This window comes from Pongo abelii, chromosome 13 (genome assembly GCF_028885655.2).
Source record: "Pongo abelii isolate AG06213 chromosome 13, NHGRI_mPonAbe1-v2.0_pri, whole genome shotgun sequence".
NCBI lineage: Eukaryota > Metazoa > Chordata > Mammalia > Primates > Hominidae > Pongo > Pongo abelii.
Window position 1 is genome coordinate 119716427 of NC_071998.2, and position 12321 is coordinate 119728747.

The 12321-nt window shown below is 52.8% G+C and overlaps 1 long non-coding RNA gene across 1 annotated transcript; it reads left to right on the forward strand.

The window, feature by feature from the left end:
* The first annotated feature begins 4645 nt into the window (after positions 1-4645).
* LOC134759803 (uncharacterized) lies at positions 4646-11778 on the forward strand. Its single transcript, XR_010136606.1, has 3 exons — positions 4646-4964; positions 8654-8691; positions 11482-11778. It is a non-coding gene; the product is annotated as an uncharacterized LOC134759803 (long non-coding RNA).
* Positions 11779-12321: the final 543 nt, after the last annotated feature.

The following is a 12321-nucleotide window of genomic DNA, read 5'->3' on the forward strand; positions in this document are numbered from 1 at the left end:
TTCTCCTTCGCTCCTAAAAAGCGCCAGTCCAGGACAGCTCGGAGCTGCGCGTCGGACCACCTAGCAGGCGCTCAGCAGCGGCTGCCCATCCGGCGGTAAGGTGGACTAGCAAGCACGCGGATCCTGACCCTGTGCGGGGATCCCCATCGCCCCTGGCGTGGCTCCTTCGATCGCGGCCCGGAGTACTCAGAGTGGCCCGCGTTGGGTCTCAGCGCCGCCCCAGGTTGAGGGGGAATCTCCTCTGTCTGGCCTGGGGAACCCCGACTCCTCTCCCTGCCCCCAGCCTGGGATCTCCGGGAATCCGGAAGGCAGGAGCCCCAGGCCGGGTCGCGTTTCCGAGCCCGGGGTCCGGGCTACTGGATTCGTGGGTCCCCCGCCCCCGCCCAGCCCCGCGCACGCACCGGCTCGGGCGCTCTCCGCTTTCCTGTGGCTGAGTCGCGGCCGGGGCGCCTGCGGTGGCGGTGGCGGCGGTGGCCCGGGCGGCGGGGAGTGCTGGAATGCGCCGCCGGGTCACCTGCAGCGCCCGGGGAGCCGGACTGGGAGCCGGCGGGCTGCCGAGGCGTAGGGCTGAACCCGAGCGGGCGCCTCTGGCGGCTCGGGGCCGGGGCGGGCTTTTAGTGGGCCGCTCCAACAATACGGGCCTGGCGCGGAGAAAGGGGCTCGGCTGCAATTGGTACTGGATTTGAATAACGCCACGGGGCCATCAATGGTCATTGTGTCGGCGGGTAATGAATCTCCGCTGTCTCTCGGGCTGGCCAGGCAGCTGCAACCTGCGCTCAGGCAGCTCTTAAAGACATAGCGTGCCCCTCCCCGGGGGCCGCCTCCCCCTCTGCACCGGCCGGACCCCTCGTCCTCCCACCCGCACTCGGCGCCCTCAACTCCCGATGCCCCGCCTGCTCCCTCGGCCTGACCCCTTTGCCCATCGCCCCCTCCCTTCTCCTGGGCCAGGCACCAGCATCCCGGCCCTGCTCTCCCGTGGACCTGACTCAGGCCCCGGCCTTGGCTGAGCTCTCCAAGAGCACCCAGGGCACCCCAGAGTCTTTTACGGCACACCCCCTTTCTCCCAGCTGCATGGAAACCAAAGGCCTCTGGAGCCCCCTCCCTAGGTCCCTGCCCAGGGGCTTCCACTGGAGGGTGAGGGGGAACAGTCTGGAAGTCAGAGGATCACCCCCTGAGAAGACCACGCTGAAGGATAAAGGAGAAGGGGGTAGTCCCCACCCCTGGGCTGAGGATGCCATCCCTGGAGACCACACCCCACCTGGGAGCTGGAGCCTGCCCCCTCCCCCCACCAAGGACCAGAGCTTGATTCCCAGGCTCCAGCAGGCTCCTGGGTACCTCGGGGCTAGCAGCAGGGGTGGGGGGAGGAGAGCAGGTGGGTGTGAGAGGGGCGTGGAATCTGTGAATGCTTGTCTTGTCATTGTCTCTTCCATTGGACAGTCCACCCATCCAGGAGAGCAGGGGCTCTGTCCAAGGTCTAATGCACCCCTAGCCCCACCCCCGGCCTGGACTGGCAGAGATGGTTCTCAGTCTACTGGGTAAATACATAGCCAGCTTCTCACCCCCAAAGCTCAGCCTGTCTTTCCCAATGAACCTCACACCCTAAAGCAGGAGTGTGTGGCCATTTTTCCCATACAGCCTGCCTTCCATTCACCCCAGGGTTCTCCAAGCACCCAGAATACACCTGCCTCTGTCCTGGCACACCAAGCTGCCTTGCTTTGAAATGCTCCCCTGTCCTGACAATCTCTGGGTGGCCTTGCCACATGCCTGGCTGAATGGTGAATATCGGTTTGTCTGAGTCTCCTCCCTAGGACAGGAAACGGGTCCTACGGATCTTTGTGCCTCCAGGGCCTAGTACAGTGCCCTCCCCCCAACCAATCATTAAATATCTGTGGGTGGTTGCACGCATGCCCGGTGACTTTAAAATGAGCCACATAGACTTCTTGGAGTTTCTTATGAAAGTTGAAAGAATGTTGCTTGTGGGGAGTAATTCTTGCAGCCCGGGTTTTACAGGGAGGGAGTCCTGCTAACCAGATCCCAACTCCTGGGAATGCTCCATTTGGTAATAATAACAGCAAAGAGTGTATTGTGTGCCAAGCACTAAGCTCTTTGAATGTAGTAGCTCACTGATTCCTCACAACAACTCTGGAAAGTAAGTGCTGTTATCAGCCCCATTTTACAGATGAAGAAACTGCAGAGCCCTCCTTCCTTAGGCTCCTCCCTGGAGCTTCCAGCTGGAGAGGGAAGGGGAGCATTCTGGAGGTGACAGGGTCACCTCCACCATGCTGGAGGATAAGACAGAAGGCATGCAGCCCCAATCCCCAACCTCCAGAGACCGCACCCACTAGGGATCTAGAAACCCAGAGCTTTAGGACTTACTGCATACTCTAGTTTCCCAGCCTTTATTTAGTAGGTACAGAGGGGATGGACGTAAATGCACACTTAAAACACCTTATATTAATACATTATAATCCAGTCCCAGCTCACCCCAGCCTGGCATGAACACAACCAAGATGGAGTGGGCAATAGTAGTCTCTGATTACCGTGCCATGGGCCACGTCCATAATCCCAACACTTCGGGAGGCCGAGGCTGGAGGCCAAGGCAGGAAGATTGCTTGAAGCCTGAAGTTAAATACCAGCCTGTGACCGGTGAGGTGACTCATGCCTGTAATCTCAGCACTTTGGGAGGCCAAGGCGGGCGGATCACTTGAGCCCAGGAGTTCAAGACCAGCCTGGGCACATGGCAAAACCCCATCTCTACTAAAAACACAAAGATAAGCCAGGTGTGGTGGCAAGTGCCTGTAATCCCAGCTACTCAGAAGGCTGAGGTATGAGAATCACTTAACCTGGCAGGTGGAGGTTGCAGTGAGTCTAGATTGTGCCACTGCACTCCAGCCTGGGCAACAGGGAGACTTGGTCTCAAAAAAAAAAAAAAAAAACAAAAACAAAAAACCCAGCCTGGGCAACAAAGTGAGACCCCCATCTCTGCAAAAATAAAAATAAACTATTTATTTATTTTAAGAGGGAGTCTCACTCTGTTGCCCAGGCTGGAGTGCAGTGGCACAGTCTCGGCTCACTGCAATCTCCACCTCCTGGGTTCAAGCAATTCTCCTGCCTCAGCCTCCAGAGTAGCTGAGATTACAGGTGCCCGCCACCATGCCTGGCTAATTTTTGTATTTTAGTACAGATAGATAGGTTTTCACCATGTTGGTCAGGCTGGTCTCAAACTCTTGACCTCAAATCATCCGCCCTCCTCAGCTTTCCAAAGTGCCAGGATTACAGGCCTGAGCCACCGCACCTGGCCAAAATAAAGATTTTTAAATAAAAATTTAAAAAAGAGTTGGGGGCTGGCCGAGTGCAGTGGTTCACACCTGTAATCCCAGCACTTTGGGAGGCCAAGGCGGGCAGATCACGAGGTCAGGAGATCGAGACCATCCTGACTAACACAGTGAAACCCCGTCTCTACTAAAAATAGGAAAAATTAGCCGAGCATGGTGGTGGGCGCCTGTAGTCCCAGCTACTCAGGAGGCCGAAGCAGGAGAATGGCAGGAACCCGGGAGGCGAAGCTTGCAGTGAGCCGAGATCGTGCCACTGCACTCCAGCCTGGGCGACGGAGCGAGACTCCGTCTCAAAAAAAAAAAGAGAGTTGAGGGCTCCCAAGCTAGGTCCTAGCTGTCTTCTAGGAGAAAGGCTTTTCTGTCCCCAGGGTACGTTGGAGCCAATTTTTTTTTTTTTTTTTTTTTTTTTTGAGATGGAGTCTTGCTCTGTCCCCTAGGCTGGAGTGCAGTGCGATCTCGGCTCACTGCAAGCTCTGCCTCCCAGGTTCATGCCATTCTCCTGCCTCAGCCTCCCGGGTAGCTGGGACTACAGGCGCCCAGCATCATGCCCGGCTAATTTTTTGTATTTTTAGTAGAGGTGGGGTTTCACCATGTTAGCCAGGATGGTTTTGATCTCCTGACCTCGTGATCTGCCCATCTCGGCCTCCCAAAGTGCTGGGATTACAGGCGTGAGCCACCGCGCCCGGCCAGAGAGCCAGTTTTTTTTTTTTGAAACTGGCATCTCCCTATGTTGCCCAGGCTGGTTCTCGAAATCCTGGGCTCAAGGGATCCTTTCACCTCAGCCTCCCGAGTAGCTGAAATTTGACAGGAATGTTCCAACATGCCCAACTGAGCTATTTAAAGCCCATCAGTACTGGGCAGAGAAGTGAGTTGCCCTCACCCGCACCCTCAGGGAAATGAGGAGCCAAGAAGGCTGCTAACTGCAGCCACTGAACAGATATTGATGGAATGCCTACTGTGTGCTCGCCCAGGACTCGGCAGAGGACAGATGTCCCCAGAGGAGACGCACAGTGTGGGACGGAGGCAGATCCTGGGGGAGGAGGAGTGGGGAGTTAGGTGAAGGCAGGCACTGTCCCAGGCGGAGGGAACAGCGTGCTCTAAAGAAGTACTTGGCGAGCTCGGAGAAGGAAGGAAATTTGGTGTGGCTGGAGCGCAGTGAGGAAGGGGAAGTTCCACATAAAGCTGAGGTCAACCTTGCCAGGCTCTTAGGCTATTGGGAGGATTTGCGATTATATCCTAAACGCGGTGGGGATCCTGAAAGGTCTGACAAGTTCAGATTTACATTTTTAAAGGTTTGCTGGGACTGAAGTGTGGAGAATAGGGGGAGGGGGGATGGGGGGATAGGGCAAGTTTGATGACCAGAGGCCAATTAGGCTACTGCTGGTTCCCAGGTGAGGGCGGTGGCAGAGCAGGCTCTGGAGCCGTGTTCTTGTCGGTCCATCTGAGTGATTCTCTGTGAGCAACGCTTAGTGGACCGATGTTTGCAAAGCACTGTGAGTGCGCCGAAGGTAGGGGAAGGGAGAAAGGCAAATAGTGTCGTTGCCCCCCGGAAGTACCCAGTATCCAAGTGGACCAACAGACACAAATACCCAGCCAACTCTAATGAAAGCAGAGCCCCAGGAAAGCACGGTAGGTGAAGAATTAGCAAGGTTCTGGGGATTATAGAAGACAGAGATTCATTCCAGCAGGGAGGCTGTGGGAAGAAGACTTTAGGAAGAGCCAGCATTGCCTTGGGCTTCCAGGACAAGTGATTCCAGGAGGCTGAATCTTAGTGACAGCCTCTGTGCCTATCCATCGTGCCTGTCCTGCCTCTCTAGAAATGGGTGGGTGTTAGGAGGATCCAAACACCCTCTGCATGTGCTTGCAGTTAAGTAATGTGTCATCATGAGCTTCCACCATCACCACCATACACCCCGGGTGTACATGCACACACACACACGCACACACACAAAACCAACTCTCAGGAAGATGGCAGAGTCAGCAGGATGCAGTGGCTCATGCCTGTAATCCCAGCACTTTGGGAGGCTGAGGCGGGCGGATCACCTGAGGTCAGGAGTTGGAGACCAGTCTGGCCAACATGGTGAAACCCCGTCTCTACTAAAAATACAAAAATTAGTCGAGCGTGGTGGCAGGTGCCTGTAATTCCAGCTACTCAGGAGGCTGAGGCAGAAGAATTGTTTGAACCCAGGAGGCGGAGATTGCAGTGAGCTGAGATCCTGCCACTGCACTCCGGCCTGGGCGACAGAGTGAGACCTTGTCTCAACAAAAAAATTAAAAAAGAAGGCCAGGCGCAGTGGCTCACGCCTATAATCCCAGCACTTTGGGAGGCCGAGATGGGCAGATCACGAGGTCAGGAGATTGAGACCATCCTGGCTAACACGGTGAAACCTCATCTCTACTAAAAATACAAAAAAATTAGCCGGGCGTGGTGGCGAGTGCCTGTAGTCCCAGCTACTCGGGAGGGTGAGACAGGAGAATGGTGTGAACCTGGCAGACGGAGCTTGCAGTGAGTTGAGGTCATGCCACTGCCCTCTAGCCTGGGCAATAGAGCAAGACTCCATCTCAAAAAAAAAAAAATTAAAAAAGGAGATGTCAGAGTTGTCCACGCTGCCAGTTAAGCAAGCCCTTCCTTCCCACCAGGACTGGCTTTTTTTTTTTTTTTTTTTTTGAGACAGAGTCTCGGTCTGTCATCCAGGCTGGAGTGCAGTGGCGTGATATCGGCTCACTGCAACCTCCACTTCCCGGGTTCAAGCGATTCTCCTGCCTCAGCCTCCCAAGTAGCTGGGACTACAGGCGCGTGCCACCACGCTCGGCTAATTTTTGTGTTTTTAGTAGAGGTGGGGTTTCACCACATTGACCAGGATGGTCTCAATCTCTTGACCTCGTGATCCACCCATCTCAGCCTCCCAAAGTGCTAGGATTACAGGCGTGAGCCACTGCACCCAGCTTTTTTTTTTTTTTTTTTTTAAGTAGAGTCTCACTCTGTCACGCAGTCTGGAGTGCAGTGGTACAATCTCCATTCACTGCAACCCCTGCCTCCCAGATTCAAGTGATTCTCATGCCTCAGCCTCCCAAGTAGCTGGGACTATAGGTGTATGCCACCATGGCCAGCTAATTTTTGTATTTTTAGTAGAGATGGGGTTTCACTCTGTTGGCCTCAAACTCCTGACCTCGAGTGATCCGCCCACCTCAGCCTCCCAAAGTGCTGGGATTACAGGCATGAGCCATCGCGCCTGGCCTGGCCTGGCATTTTACCAAGGATTTATTTATTTATTTATTTATTTTTTGGTTATGGAGTCCCGCTGTGTCACCCAGGCTGAAGTGCAGTGGCACAATCTCGGCTCAGTGCAACCTCCACCTCCCGGGTTCAAGCAATTCTCCCTGCCTCAGCCTCCCACTTAGCTGGGACTACAGGCGCCCACCACCACGCCTGGCTAATTTTTGTATTTTTAGTAGAGACAGGGTTTTGCCATGTTGGCCAGGCTGGTCTCGAACTTCTGACCTCAGGTGATCCTCCTCGTTCTCCCAAAGTACTGGGATTACAGGCGTGAGCCACCGCACCAGGCCTTTACCAAGGATTTGACCAAACATTGTGCTCAGCACAAAGGACATGCTCAGTAAACATTTGTTGAATGAATGATGAATGAATGAATGAATTGATGAATGCTTTATTGAAGTAATAATTAAATGAATGGTAGATGGAGACAGATGCATGAAAAAGCAGACTTTGGGACAGTGGAGTGAAAGATGAAATTAATAAGGAATTGACAGTGGGTGGGGGCTGGGAGGGGCTTCCATCATGCAGCAGCCTCAGTTCTGCACTTTAAGGCAAGCCCAGGACCCAGAGCATGCAGACAGATGACCAGGGAACAGCTGTGGCGACAGGCTCCACGTCTGTGCCAGATCTTTCCATCCCTAGATTCCTGTCCCCAAGTGTTTCTGTCAATCCAGATTTCACTGTGACTTGGCCTGGCAGCCCAGGATAGAGGAAAGAACCCTATTGCTATTCAGTGTGCCTCCATAGGCCAGGCCCTTGCCCACTCTGGGCTCCAGTAGCCAGAACCATTTATACAAAGAGAATTCTCTAAGACTGGCCAGAGCTCTTACATGGTGACTGTCCAGGTGTCCTGCCTCTAGAAATGAACTGACAACCTGACTCACTCCAGTTTCAGAAGATGCCAGAGCCAGGCCACCTGTCCCCACTCAGAGGGAATCCTAAGAACCCCTCTACCCTGCCTAGCATGTTTCAGCTTACAGAAGATGTTCCTCTCTATGAAGTGAGTGAAGGCAGGGCAGGGAAGCCTTCCAGGTTAAAACATGCACCTGCCCGGCACGCTTCAGCCCATTGTGCTGTGTTGATGTCTTCCTTGACTGGATCACTCCCTGAAAGTGTCATATTTACCAGCTGTCTTGTTTGTCACCTACTAGAACAGAAGCCGTGTGAGGGATCATGTCCTGTTCATTGCTATATCCCCAGCACCTAGAACAACGCCTGCCCCTTGGAAGGTGCTAAGTTTTTGTTTTGTTTTGTTTTGTTTTGTTTAGATGAAGTTTCACTCTTGTCACCCAGGCTGGAGTGCAATGGCGCCATCTTGGGTCACTGCAGCCTCCGCCTCCCGGGTTCAAGCAATTATCCTGCCCCAGCCTCCTGAGTAGCTGAGACTACAGTGGCCTGCCACCACACCTGTCTAATTTTTGTATTTTTAGTACAGACAGGGTTTCACCATGTTGGCCAGGCTGGTCTCAAACTCCTGACCTCAGGTGATCTGCCCACCTCAGCCTGAGATTACAGGCATGAGCCACCGTGCCCAGCTGGAAGGTGCTAAATTTTTGTTTTTCTTTTTTTTTTTCTTTTTTCAAGATGGAGTCTCACTCTGTCACCCAGGCTAGAGTGCAGTGGTGCGATCTTGGCTCACTGGAAGCTCCGCCTCCTGGGTTCACGCCATTCTCCTGCCTCACCTTCCCGAGTAGGTGGGACAACAGGTGCCCACCACCACGCCTGGCTAATTTTGTGTACTTTTAATAGAGACGGGGTTTCACCATGTTAGCCAGGATGATCTCGATCTCCTGACCTCATGATTCACCCGCCTCGGCCTCCCAAAGTGCTGGGATTATAGGCGTGAGCCACGGCGCCCGGCCAGAAGGTGCTAAGTTTTCTTAAATACCTAGGTCAAGGAATAAATAGGCAGGTACATGGACCATTGTAATCTAGTTAGCAACTATCATATATTAAGCACTGAGCACTGGGCTAAGCACTTGACATGCATCGCTACAGCCCTTGAGAGAAATTCTATCACTCTCCACGTTTTACCCACTAGGAACCTGAGGCCAAGAGAGAGCAAGCAACTTCCCCCAGGTACAGAGCTCCTGAATGACAGAGATAAGTTTTATTTATTTCAATTAATCTTTTATTTTATTTTTTTTTTTTTGAGACAGAATTTCGCTCTTATTGCCCAGGCTAGAGTGCAGTGGTGTGATCTCGGCTCACTGCAACCTCTGCCTCCTGGGTGCCTCATCCTCCCAAGTAGCTGGGATTACAGGCATGTGCCACCACGCCTAGCTAATTTTGTATTTTTAGTAGAGATGAGGTTTCACTGTGTTGGTCAGGCTAGTCTCGAACTCCTGACCTCAGGTGATCCACCTGCCTCAGCCTTTCAAAGTGCTGGGATTACAGGCATGAGCCACCACACCCAGTCTCAATTAATTATTATTATTTTTAATAGAGATGGGGTCCCAGGCTGGGCACGGTGGCTTGTGCCTGTAATCCCATCACTTTGGGAGGCCAAGGCAGGTGGATTGCTTGAGCTCAGGAGTTCAAGACCAGTGTGGCCAACATGGTGAAACCCCGTTTCTACCAAAAATTAAAAAAAAAACTGGGTGTGTTGGTGGGCACCCATAATCCCAGCTACTCTGGAGGCTGAGGTGGGAGAATTGCTTGATCCCAGGAAGTGGAGGTTGCAATGAGCGTAGATCTCATCACTGCCTTGCAGCCTGGGCGACAGAGTGAGACTCTGTCTAAAAAGAAAGAAAGAGAGATCCTTCCTGGCTAACACAATGAAACCCTGTCTCTATTAAAAATACAAAAAAATTAGCCAGGCATGGTGGCGGGCGCCTGTAGTCCCAGCTAATCTAGAGGCTGAGGCAGAAGAATGGTATGAACCTGGGAGGCGGAGCTTGTAGTGAGCCGAGATCGCGCCACTGGACTCCAGCCTGGGCGACAGAGCCAGACTCTGTCTCAAAAAAAAATAAAAATAAAAAAGAGAGATGAGGTCTTGCTATGTCGCCTAGACTGGTCCTAAACTCCTAGGCTCAAGTGATCTTCCCACCTCTGCTTCCCAAAGTGTTGGGATTATAGTTGTGAGCCACCACACCCTGCCAAGAGCTAGAGTTTTGGTTATTTTTTTTTTGAGATGGAGTTTCGCTCTTGTTGCCCAGGCTGGAGTGCAATGGCGTGATCTTGGCTCACTGCAACCTCCACCTCTCAGGTTCAAGCGATTCTCCTGCCTCAGCCTCCCAAGTAGCTGGGATTACAGGCATGTGCCATCACGCCCAACTAATTTTGTATTTTTAGTAGAGATGAGGTTTCTCCATGTTGGTCAGGCTGGTCTTGAACTCCTAATCTCAGGTGATCTGCCCACCTCAGCCTCCCAAAGTGCTGGGATTACAGGCATGAGCCACCACGCCCGGCCCTAGGTTTGTTTTAGACCTAAGTCTGTGTATCTGCAAAGCCCACATTCTTCAGTACTTCACTACCTCACTCCTCTTACTCTATTGCCCCAGTACCCAGTGAAGTGGGAACCATTGGAAGTTAAAGAGTTGGGACTCACGGGAGTTCAAGACCATCCTGGACAACATAGTGGGAACCCATCTCTGCAAAAAAAAGAAAAAAATTAGCTGGGCATGGTGATGGGTGCCTGTAGTCCCAGCTGCTTGGGAGGCTGAGGCAGAAGGATCACTTGAGTCGAGGAGGTTGAGGCTGCAGTGAGCCATGAGTATGCCACTGCACTCCCGCCTGGGTGACAGAGAGAAACCGTGTCTAAAAAATAATAATAATTGGGACTCAGACATACTGTATAATTCCATTTACATGAAATATCCAGAAGAGGCAAATCGATTGAGACAGAAAACAGATTAGTGGTTGCCTAGGGCTGGGGAGAAGGGCAGTTGGGGAGAAATGGGGAGTGATGGCTCATGAGTATGGGCTTTCTTTCTTTCTTTCTTTTTTTGAGATGGAGTCTCACTCTGTCACGCAGGCTGGAGTGCAGTGGTGCGATCTCAGCTCACTGCAACCTCTGCCTCCCGGGTTCAAGCAATTCTCCTTGCCTCAGCCTCCCGAGTAGCTGGGATTACAAGCGCCCACCACCATGCCCTGCTAATTTTTGTATTTTTCTAGTAGAGATGTAGTTTCACCATGTTGCCCAGGCTGATCTTGAACTCTTGACCTCAGGTGATCAGCCCGCCTTGACCTCCCAAAGTGCTGGGATTACAGGTGTGAGCCACCACGCCTGGCCTGAGTATGGGCTTTCTTTTCAAAATTATGAAAATATAAAATGGCTTGTTGTGATGGTTGCGCAATTCTTCAATATACTGTTGAATGACACACTTTAAGTAGGCAAATTGCATGGCATGTGAATTACATCTCAACAATGCTGTTATGAAAAAAAAAGAGAGAGGCCGGGAGCAGTGGCTCACGCCTGTAATCGCAGCACTGGCCGAGGCGGGTGGAACTTGAGGTCAGGAGATCGACACCGTCCTGGCTAACACAATGAAATCCCATCTCTACTAAAAATACAAACAATTAGCTAGGGATGGTGGCAGGCACCTGTAGTCCCAGCTACTCCGGAGGCTGAGGCAGGAGAATGGTGTGAACCCGGGAGGCGGAGGTTGCAGTGAGCCAAGATCCCGCCACTGCACTCCAGCCTGGGTGACAGAGCGAGACTCCATCTAAAGAAAAAAAAAAAAAAAAAGATAAAAAGAGAGAGATGGGGCTCAGGAATCCCACCTCTGCCACTTACCTGCTTGGCACATGACTTCATACCTCCCAACCTCAGCTGCCTAACCAGTAAAATAGGAAAAATAAACATCTCCTGGGTCTTTTGTGAGGATTAAATGAGATAATACGTATTATTATTCCCATTTTATCAAGGAGGAAACAGGCCCAGAGAAGGGAAGAGACTTGGGTGCAGATGGCACAGCTGCTGGGTGGCAGGTGAGCGACTCGGGCCTGGGTCTCATGGCACCACCCCATCTTTTAGCATTGTATAGAGTGGACCAATGTCTGCACACTCCATCCACCCCTTCACCAACACTCTCTTCCATCTCCCTCCTTCTCTTGGACTCTGGGGCCCTGTCTCCCCACTGCTCACGCTCAGAACAAGTGGAGGTGGCTGAGTCCCCCCAGAGCACAGGACGCCCTCTCCCCCAGCCCCCACCCTGCTCCCCTCCTGGGGCCATGATGCTGTCTTGCTTTTGCTTGTAATAAAGAAAATATCTCAGCTACCCTTCCATGGTTGCTTGGCAACCCCGAGGGGGATTGGGTGGGGGGGACCAAGGGAAGGAGGGATGGGGGAGGACTCTAGAGCCAATCTGGAGACAAAGAGTAGGATTTGGGTGACATGGAGCCTGTTCTTAGTGCTAACCTGGCCTGGCCGGGGCGGCGGGTGGGGGCGGCGGGCTTCCTCTCACCCCAGTGTCTCACACCAATAAATATGGATTAGGGAAATGGGCTGAGTTTTTCCCACAGGCCTGAAAGGCCGCATCTGACCTTTCTACCCCCTTTATGTACCAACGTGACAGTCAGAGACAGCAAAGAGCAGGACCCCCTGAGATGCCTCCCCCATGGCCTTCTGACTTGGGGAAACTTTTCCCCCTCCTCCTTCCCCTGGCCCCAGACCAGGTCACAGCTCTGCCTGGGCCCCTGTTCCGGGGATGAGGAGGAGGCTGGTTTTCAGGTGGGCGCCAGGAGCTCCCATCCTCAGTGTCCACT